At 46.6% G+C, this 9,594-nt stretch overlaps 1 non-coding gene across 1 annotated transcript; it reads left to right on the top strand.

Moving 5' to 3' along the window:
* Positions 1-757: 757 nt before the first annotated feature.
* On the top strand, positions 758-861 carry LOC115932213 (U6 spliceosomal RNA). Its single transcript, XR_004068532.1, has one exon. It is a non-coding gene; the product is annotated as a U6 spliceosomal RNA (small nuclear RNA).
* The last annotated feature ends 8,733 nt before the right edge of the window (positions 862-9,594 follow it).

The following is a 9,594-nucleotide window of genomic DNA, read 5'->3' as shown; positions in this document are numbered from 1 at the left end:
GGCAGGGTGTGCAGACATGGGAACCTCACACTGCTGGTGAGACTGTGGACTGGTGCAGCCATTCTGGAGGGCAGTCTGGTCTTCTTGGTGAAATTATGTAAATGAATATATCATGTGACCCACAGTTCTGTCCCAGGAGAAATTCTCACAAAGGCCAGGAGAAGACCTGTGTGAGGATGCTCCTGCAGTCTTATTAGTGGTGGAAGGGAGTTGCCCACCAATTGAGTGTCAATTATTGTGAAAAAGAATAGGTCACATGTGGGGCGTGCACACAAAAAGCACCGTGCAGCAGTTAGCAACTGGAGTATCATAGGAAGGATCAGGAGTACTCATAGCAAAAAAGAAAAAGAAAAAAAAGAATCTATTTGGTGGTTATGAGTTTTTTGGAAAGGTCATTTTCTGTTGAACATGCATACTGAGATGTATAATGGGTGAAACCGTGTCTGGGATTGTCTTAAAATACTTCTGAAAGAAAAGTAGGGATGGAGACGAGAGACTAGATAAAACACAATTGGCAAAATGTTGGTAAAATTGTTCAAACTGCGTGATGGCTACATGGAAGTTTGTGATATTATCTTCTCTACTTTTGTGTACCTTAGAGAATTGTCATGATAAAAGTTTAAAAGTACATACACACACACAAAACAATACCCATGTTGCAAGAACACATTGAAATAAGAAGATAAACATTAAAATGGTTGGTTACCTTTTAGGAGAAGAAAGGAAGGAGAGCTGAGTGTGGTGAAAAAAGTGAAGAGTGCTGGCTTTGGAAGCATGTATGCTAAAATTGGAACCACACAGAGATGACCATGACCCCTGTGCAAGGATGCTGTGCAAATTCATGAAGCATTCCATATTTTTATAAGTAAATAAATGGAAAAAAGTGTAAAGAAAAAAAGATCCAGAAAAATTGGGGTACCCCAGTGGAGCATGGGATGGGTAAAGACCAAGGGGAGGGCATGTACATTTGGCAGGCAACCAGCAGGGCCTCCTCCCAACCCCTGAGGCTTTTCCCCAGGAGCCTCCTCCCAACCCCTGAGGCTTGGTTAGGCTCCACCTGTGGTTTTCAGTGGTACCAGGGGATATTCCTCTTCTGGCACTTACCACACATCCTCTTAAGACCTGCTCATTGCACTGTCTTCCCCACCAGACTGTAACAGGGAGTGGGCATATGTGTTTGTTTTGCTCAAGTCCATTCCCCCAGCATGTGGCACAGGGTCCACCATTCTGGGTGCACTCTAAAATCCGTTTAGTGAAAAACAGTAGCCAGTGTTTGTTGAGTATTATCACACTTTATTCTCAGAACTCTATGAAGTAGGAAATAGTATTTTCACCCGTTTGATTAACAAGGAAATGGAGGAGGCTCAGAGAGGTTAAGTGACTTGCCTAAAGTCAGAGCTAAAGTGTGGCAGAGCAAGATCCAGGCAGACCAGCTGCCATTAGAACCAGTGTTCTCAATCCCTGCACCATACTATCTTGAAGAGGGATGGAGGCCAGTGGTGTCGAGGAGAGAAGCTAACACACTTGAAATATTTTTCAGTCAACATCAGACACTCCCAAACCAAGAGCTAATGTGGTACAGGCTCTGGGAACTGTGTGGTAGAGAACGGAGTGGAGTGATCAGAGAGATAGGGAACATTGGAAAAGAGATTAATAGAATGTGATAGAAGGTGATTACAGTTGAATCCAAAAGCATCTTCCCTAAATTGTCATGGGGTTGAGATGGTAGGCTGAGGCCCAGCCCACCCCTATGGGGGTGTCTCTTGCCTTCTAGGTAGTTCTTAATTAGTGGTTCTCAACTGGGGGTGATTTTGCCTCCAGCGGACGGACATTTGATAGTATCTGAAGACACTTTTCCTTGTCACAACTGGAGGGAGAAGGGTGGCTAATGACATCTAGTGGGTAGAGCCCAGGGAGGCTGCTAAACCTGCTAAAATGTACAAGGTACAGGATAGCGTCCCCCAAAAAGATTCATCTGATCAAAAGCTTAACAGTGCCACAGTTGAGAAACCCCACCAGTTCTTAACCTGAATGATAGTTCTGACCATTCACCCACTCTGCTTCCACAGTCTTTCTCTCTCAGCTTCCAGAATCTCTAAATACAAGGACATGGCAAAGACACAGTGTTGTCAAGAGAAGCCTGCGTGTGGGCTGGGCCTAGAGAGCCTCACATGATGGCATTTCCTTTGATGGTTCATTACAGCGCAGGGCCACTGTACCATCATCCCGCCTTTCTACTCTCTGATGCTTAGTTCCAGTGGTGTGCTGGTTAATGTTTAACAACCAGCTCTCTGGGAAAACAAGTCCTGGTTTGTAGCATTTGACAATTTCCATGGTGTAACTATTCCAACCTTGGCCAATTTAATGTTGCCAATGAGAAGTCACCTTGTTTGCAAAATTCCTGAAAATTTAACAAATGAGCTGGTGTGAGCCAGCTCCTGCACACCACTGCTTAGACCCCACCTTCCAGTCTTCCATATTCTCTCATAAGCCACATAAATGCGTACCCACTGAGTCAATGGCTTAACACAATGAAAGTGGGTTTCTCACACAATAGTCTGATATGGGTGTTCCTGATTGAGTGGTTCTCTCACATGGCCCTCCTCCAAGCAGCGACTCAGGGCCAGGCTCCTTCTGTCTTGTGGCTTACTTCCTCTAGAAGTTCTCAAACTTCAGTATGCATCAGAGTCATCTGGAGAGCTTAAAATGCAATTCCCCAGAATTTCTGACTCAGTAGGTCTGGGATGGGGCTTGTGGATGTGCATTTTATAAACAGTTCCCAGGCATTGCTGGTCTTGCTGGTTGGGGGACACATTTTGAGAATCATTGCTCTGAGGCAATGATTTGATTTTTTTTTTCTTTTTTCTCTTTTTTTTTTTTTTGAGACGGAGTCTCGCTCTTTTTGCCCAGGCTGGAATGCAATGATGCGATCTCGGCTCACTGCACTGCAACCTCTGCCTCCTGGGTTCAAGCAATTCTCCTGCCTCAGCCTCCTGAGTAGGTAGGATTACAGGTGCCCGCCACCACGCCCAGCTAATTTTTTGTATTTTTAGTAGAGATGGGGTTTCACTATGTTGGCTAGGCTGGTCTTGAGCTCCTGACCTCAGGCGATCCATCTGCCTTGGCCTCCCAAAGTGCCCAGCCTGAGGCAATGATTTTCTACCTTGGCAGCACACTGGAATCACCTGGGAAGCTTTGTTAAATCCTGGTGCCTGGTTCCACTTCCAGAGTGTCTGTTTTAATTGGTCTAGGATGCAGCCTGACAATGGCGATATTTAAAGCTCTCATGTGATTTCAATCAACAGCTAACGATGAGAACCACTGCTTGAGGGCCTTCCTATTTCTTCCACCATGCATCTGGTAGGTATAGAAAGAGAATGCTTTTTTGTGGAAGGGCTTATGGGCCAGGCCTGCAAGTGATATGTACATCAGTTGAACTCCTGTTCCGTTGCCTAGAACAGTCACATGGCTGTACCTCCACAAGGTGGGGTGAGAAATGTGTTCAAAGTGGGTGCTTAGGAAGAAGAAGGGGTATGGTTTGTTGAACAACTAATAAGTTTCTGCCATGCCTACCTACTAGCTACTTCTTTGGAATAAGTATACCTAGCTAGCTGCTCAAGTATATGGACCCACAAGAATCTGATGAGTCCACCTTAGTATATGGGAGTCTCTGGCTTTAGGGTATGTTGAGGTAAAAACCACCAGTGGCAACACAGGGTTCTTTTATGTCCCTAATGGGAAGCAGCTTGATCTAATGGAAAGATTAAGGCTTATAGATATGTGTTCAAACACATTCTTAACCACTTCTTACAGGCTACTAACCTCTCAATTTCCCCTCTGCAAAGTGGGGATTATATTTACCTCTAGCTACTTCATAGGATGAAATGAAATAAAAAGCCCCCAAAATAGTGCTGTAGGCAGTAGTACATGTTCGATAAATGTTGGTTTCCCTTCCCTTAGAAAACATTGCCTTGTTGGCACCAGTGATAAGGGAGCTGGATTGGGTGACCCGCAAGGACTCTGGGCTTCTCTCCTGGCACATGCACATGGGGTGAAGAGCTGGCTGTGAGCATTTTGCTGTCCCTTCTTTGGGAGAGAACCCATACGCAGAAGACTTTTATAGTAAAGGATGAATGTTTGTTTCTGGGACAATATATAGTTGGCAATAATGTCTTCATATGCCTGTCATTTTAGCAAAACTTTAAAAACTTGCAACCAGGTGGGTGCTGTGCCTCATACCTATAATACCAGCACTTTGGGAGGCCAAGTCAGGAGGATCTCTTGAGCCCAGGAGTTTGAGAGCAGCCTGGGCAACATAGTGAGTGAGACCACATCTCTAAAACAAACAAACAAAAAAACACCACCAACAAAAACTTACAAGCAGTTTTATATAGAGCAATAATTTATACTACAAAGACATTCTCTGCATTTACCGAATAACCTCTTTAAACAGCTCTTCTTTCCTATGCACAGATTAACTGTACTGCGTCAGAGTCCTAAATGGGGAAGGGAAGAGATGAGAAGGGATGAGATCGCTGCTTATATAAGACAGGGCCGGGAGGGACAGTATTAAAACCTCTGTCAGCTGAAGGACAATCATGAATGCAGAGGAGGCCTCTCTACAGCCCACGGGAGGCAAGGGACACATCCCTGTATGCAGACAGCCACAGCCTGGGAAGCAGATCTGCCCATTCACCTAACAGGAGAGGCAGTGCCGAGCTTGCCTGGGATTAGAGCCTCCCACCTTCTTGCTCCTGTTACGCAAGTTGCAGCTTGATCACCCAGCAGCTCCTGGGGGCAAATCCATTTGAGTAACTGTTCAACAGCATGTGCTTAATTTCCAAGAAACTTTCCATGATCTTATGTTTTAACACCAACTCTAACCTTCCCTGTTCTTTGTTTTTCATAAAAACACTGCCCTTCTCCTGTTCTTGGTCCCTGCTAGTGCTTTCTGCCACCAGAGCCAACACTTCCCTAGCATGTTGGGAGCCCAGGATTCGAGCCCGTCTGGGTTCAAGGCAGATTCACCCAACTCTGCCACTTTGTGGCTGTGTGACTTCAGGCAAGTTACTTCACTTCTCTGAGGCTCTGTTGTTTCACTTATGAAATGTTGATAGTTTAGGACATTGCCTGGCATGTAACAACCACTATACAGTAAGTAGCTACTTCCATTAGGTGGGAACAGCAATGCGTTCCCCTGTGTTTATCTTCAGGAGACACCTGGAGCAGTTTGGGGTGGAGATGTGTGTGTGGGCGGGTGTAGGAGGTGAGTGACCTTTTATTGAACTATGATGAAGGGCCAGTCAGTGTACTAAGCCCTTTCCACATTTTCCTTCACTTAGTCTTCACCATAGCCTCATGAGGTAGGAACGGGGGTCACCTCCCATTTTACAGACAGAAGCTTGGAGAGACCACATGACTTGCCCACATTGTCCACCTAAAATGCCCAGGATCCAGGCTTCCCAACCCACTGCTGAGACTTACACTGTCTCCGGGCACATGGGTGAGGTGGTGGGGCTGAAAAGGAAACCCAGCACTTGAAAGTCTGTGGGCACAAATCCCGTGCAGTCCCACCAGCAAGCCTGAGCCCAGCCAGGAGATGCCTCCCACTGTGAGCGCCCGAACATCTGTGCAGTCAGGTTTGCATCTAGGAGGGTGGCACACAGCGTAGCTGGTGGGAAATGTGAGACCCACCCATTCCAGTCTTGTTCCAGCCTTGCCTCCTTTTCTTAAACACAGGACAGCATGGACAAGTCCCTTTGCCTCTATGCCCTCCTCCTTCAGTAGGGAGTGTTGACCCCCTGTGCTAAGTGCTCAGTTTTCTTTGTGAGGCACTGAGCTGAGCACCAGGGATAAAATGGAAAGAACAGATTGGCTTTATGACCTCATAAAGCTTAGCAGGAAAAAAAGGGATATTAAATTAATAATTACATAACTGAGTAATATAGATAATTAATTAGAATTGTGAGTTCTTTGAAGAAATAGAGAGTACTCATCAACTATCTGATGGGAGATTCCAATCTAGTTTGGGGAAGGGAGGGGTTTCTTGTGAGAGCATTAGAGGCCCAGGACAGGGACTAAAAAGCTCTGGAACCAGGCAGGTCCAGGGCTGATGTTCCTCTTGGTGTCTCTGTCTTTGTGGGTCTCTTCTTTACCTAGTACCTTTGCTTGCCATGGGTCCCCACTCAACTTTCTAACACCCTAATTCCATGCATGACTCATTCTTACACTCTAACTTCGAAGTCTTGAGAGAGGAGAGGCCTTAACTCACAGACAGGTGGCAAGCCGGGACATGGATTTCCCTTGGGTAAGGTGTCAGCCCTAAGCCAAGAAGCGGACTCAAAGTGACAGTGAAATGTTAAAATGATGGCTGTTTGGGCAACAGAAAAATGTGCATGCATCCATTCATTCAATAAACATCCATAGCATTAGATGCTGGGGAGGGTATAGCCTGGTCCATGTCATCTAGGAACTCATAATCTATCTGGGAACAGGCAAATCAACAGAAGTGGAAGTGCTACACTAAGGTGTGCAAAAGTGAGGATCCAGACCTAATGGGTATTCACAGGGTGAGTGGATTTGCCAAGTGAATGAAGGTCGGGGGGAAGGTGGGTGGGTTGGGAGAATGCCAAAGGGACTTACAGGATGGCAGAAGAAAGGGTGTATGGCACATTAGGGGACTGCACAGGAGTTTGAATGGCTGAGCAGAGATGGGTTTATGTGTTGGGGTCCAGTGTGAAGATGGATGGTGGAGAGGGGCAGCCATATGGGCTTGGAGGATGGATTAGAGCATTAGTTCTTAGATTTTGCTGTGCGTCAGAATCACCTGGAAAGCTACTTCTAACAGATTGCTGCGTTTCACCTCCAGTTTCTGATTCAATAGGTCTGCATCAGAATTTGCATTTCTAACAAGCTCCCAGGTGATACTGATGCTGCTGGTCCAGAAACACTTTGAGAACTACTGGATTAGAGAAAGGCAAAAATTAGGGATACCACCAAAAAGCTGCTTCCGGCACCCAGATGTAAAGGACACCGGCAGTAGAGAGAATGAACTATTGAACAGCAGCCACTATGAGACTCCCTTTTATGCATAATTTCACTTAATCCTTTTAACAGCTCTGAAATATTCTAGAGTAAAGGAAGCACAAAGAGGCTAAATTATGTGCCCTTCATCATCCAGTGATGGGTCACTGTCTGTCTGTTAAAAGACGCAAAGTCCATGTTCTCTACCACAACATTGGAATCCACAGTAATTGGGTGGGGGGCAGAGCAGGAAAAGAGAGGGCTCACCCACCTGTCCGGTTTCTGGCTTGGGCAGTAGGGTGCCAAATGTCATCACTGCCTAAAGCATATTTATTTGTGGAACCTCAAACTTAGGCTCGCCATTGGTACTAAGACTCAAGTGTGCCATGCTCTTTCTGAACAAATGCAGATGTCCAAGACACACTGGATTTGTACATCTGGGGCTCAGGAGAGGACCAGATCAGAGCTGGAAATCATGCCAGGAAGAGTATGAAGCAGGGAGAGAAGGTGTGGAGGCCTCCCTGAGGAAACGAGGGGTCGAGCAGGTGAAGAGGGGGCTGAGAGCTAAGGAGTGCACAGAGACAATGACAGAAAGACGGGAGGTCTGGTTTCAGGAAGGGTGTGATGGACAGAAGAGATGCAGCAGAGGTCAAGGAAGGACTAAGATGCATCAGGAGGTCAGTATGTCCTCAACCAGACAATTTCGGTGGACTGGTGTTCATGGGAGCTGGAAGAGGCAGAGGGATGACTGGGAGGTGAACAATTAGGAGTGGCAGTGACTCTTCTACAAGTTTGTCCACGAGGGAGGGTGACAGCTAGAGAAAGGGGTAGGGGTCAGGATGTGAGAGGGATAAGACTGCAATTTAAATGCTGAGAAGGACCTTAAGAAGTTGAACATATCAGTGAGGACCCATATATTGAAAAAGGTATGTGGTCAGAAGTGTTTGTTAGGAAGGCATTTAAAAGGGGGGTCAGAGACAGAGATCTGTAGGGAATTGACAGTGCTGAGGGCCATTGTGAGAAGCTGCTTGTGATGGCTCTGGAGTGAGTTTAGCTCCTAGTGACAGGGCCAGCAGGAGAGTTTGAGCATAGAGGTAGAAATGAGAGCCCAAGCACTCCTGCTTTTAGAAAGCTGGGAAAGCTCTAACCCACAGCAGGCCTGACTTTGGTGCCAGCTTTACCCATGAAGAGCAGCTCACTTACCTGCTCTTCCTAAATCAAATGTTTGGCTGTAGAACTTTCTATTCAAAGGATTGTCACACAGAAAATGGCAGAAATGTTCTGGTGGAAAATCAGGTGTGAAGTTCAGAGCCTTCCTTTTGCCTTGCTCCCTCCAGGGTTTCCCAGAAGACCAGGGCTTCTTAGAGCTGTCAGAGAAACACTGGCTTAGCGTTCTCTGGGGTCCCCTTGTCAAAAGCTAAAGTCTCAGAGTGTTTCAAATCTTTTGCATCAGGAAATGCCCATGACCTTCATCGCAGCAGCGTATGTGCGTTGGTCTTCTCCAGGGTTGCCAAAAGTAGACATAAAGGGAGTCGCGCTACGGATACCCCCAGTGCCAGCCTGACCTCACAAGAGACGTCTTGTGTGACTGGCCCTGCTGTCACAGCTGGGCCAGTAAAGTACCTTCCAGGAGGCTCCAGTTGCTACCTGACTCACAACCTTCTAATCCCATGATCTTTTAGTTCTAGTTTCCTTATCTTGGTCTGAGCAAATGGCTCATTTTAAAGATGACTTGCAGACAAATGTAGAGATCATCCCAGGGGAAAGTGCCCCAAGAAAGGAGAGTCCAAGACCACCTGCCCCTCCCAGTTCTGCGGCTGGAGTGGGTGGGTGCAGCAACCACAGCCCCAGTGTACAGGAGTCACCACTGTCTCCTCCCGCATTGGCCCAGCTTGGAAATGCACAGCAACCAAGCATGAGGACTGAGTTAAGCTTTTCGGAGAAAAAAGACACTATGATCATCTGGCAGATCACGATCACTGTTTGGTGCCAGAGGTAAGGAGTTTGCTTGTTGTGTTTGCTTGGAGGCGACACTTGGCAATGACAGCCTGGGAGAAGCACCGGCAGTTAACAGCACTCTGCACCACTCATGGCTGAGACTGAGAGGAGCCTTTTACAGCAGCTCTGAAAGCAGGAGGTGTTCTCAGACTTGACCCTGAAGTAAACACATCTCTTTCACCTTTTTCTTAAGTGCTTGCTGGCACATAACCACTTGCTGAAATTGTGTCATTGATGCTAAATTAGGAACACATTATATGGAAGGAAGGGAACCACTTCTCAGCACACATGCCCAGGCAGACTGTGTGGGATAGATTTCTGCTTCTCAGATAAGCCCTGGGCTAGAGACACTTGAGATGTGGTGGTGATCTCTGGAGGGAAAGCAGGAAGGCTTCAGGTCTCTTTTAGACTGAAAGAGAAGGGCCTCATCTGCAGTTTAGTATACTCTGAGGGTCTGGAAATCCTTTAGGCGAGGTGCTTTTCCATCAAAAAGCCAGATGCTAAGGCAGCAGGTGGAGTTACAGCCCTATCACCCCAGGCAGCAGCCAGAAAAAATGGGTCAGGTAAACTCAC

This window comes from Gorilla gorilla, chromosome 1, assembly GCF_029281585.2.
Source record: "Gorilla gorilla gorilla isolate KB3781 chromosome 1, NHGRI_mGorGor1-v2.1_pri, whole genome shotgun sequence".
Lineage (NCBI taxonomy): Eukaryota > Metazoa > Chordata > Mammalia > Primates > Hominidae > Gorilla > Gorilla gorilla.
The sequence above is the reverse complement of the archived record's forward strand: the minus strand, read 5'-3'. Positions and strand labels throughout refer to the sequence as shown.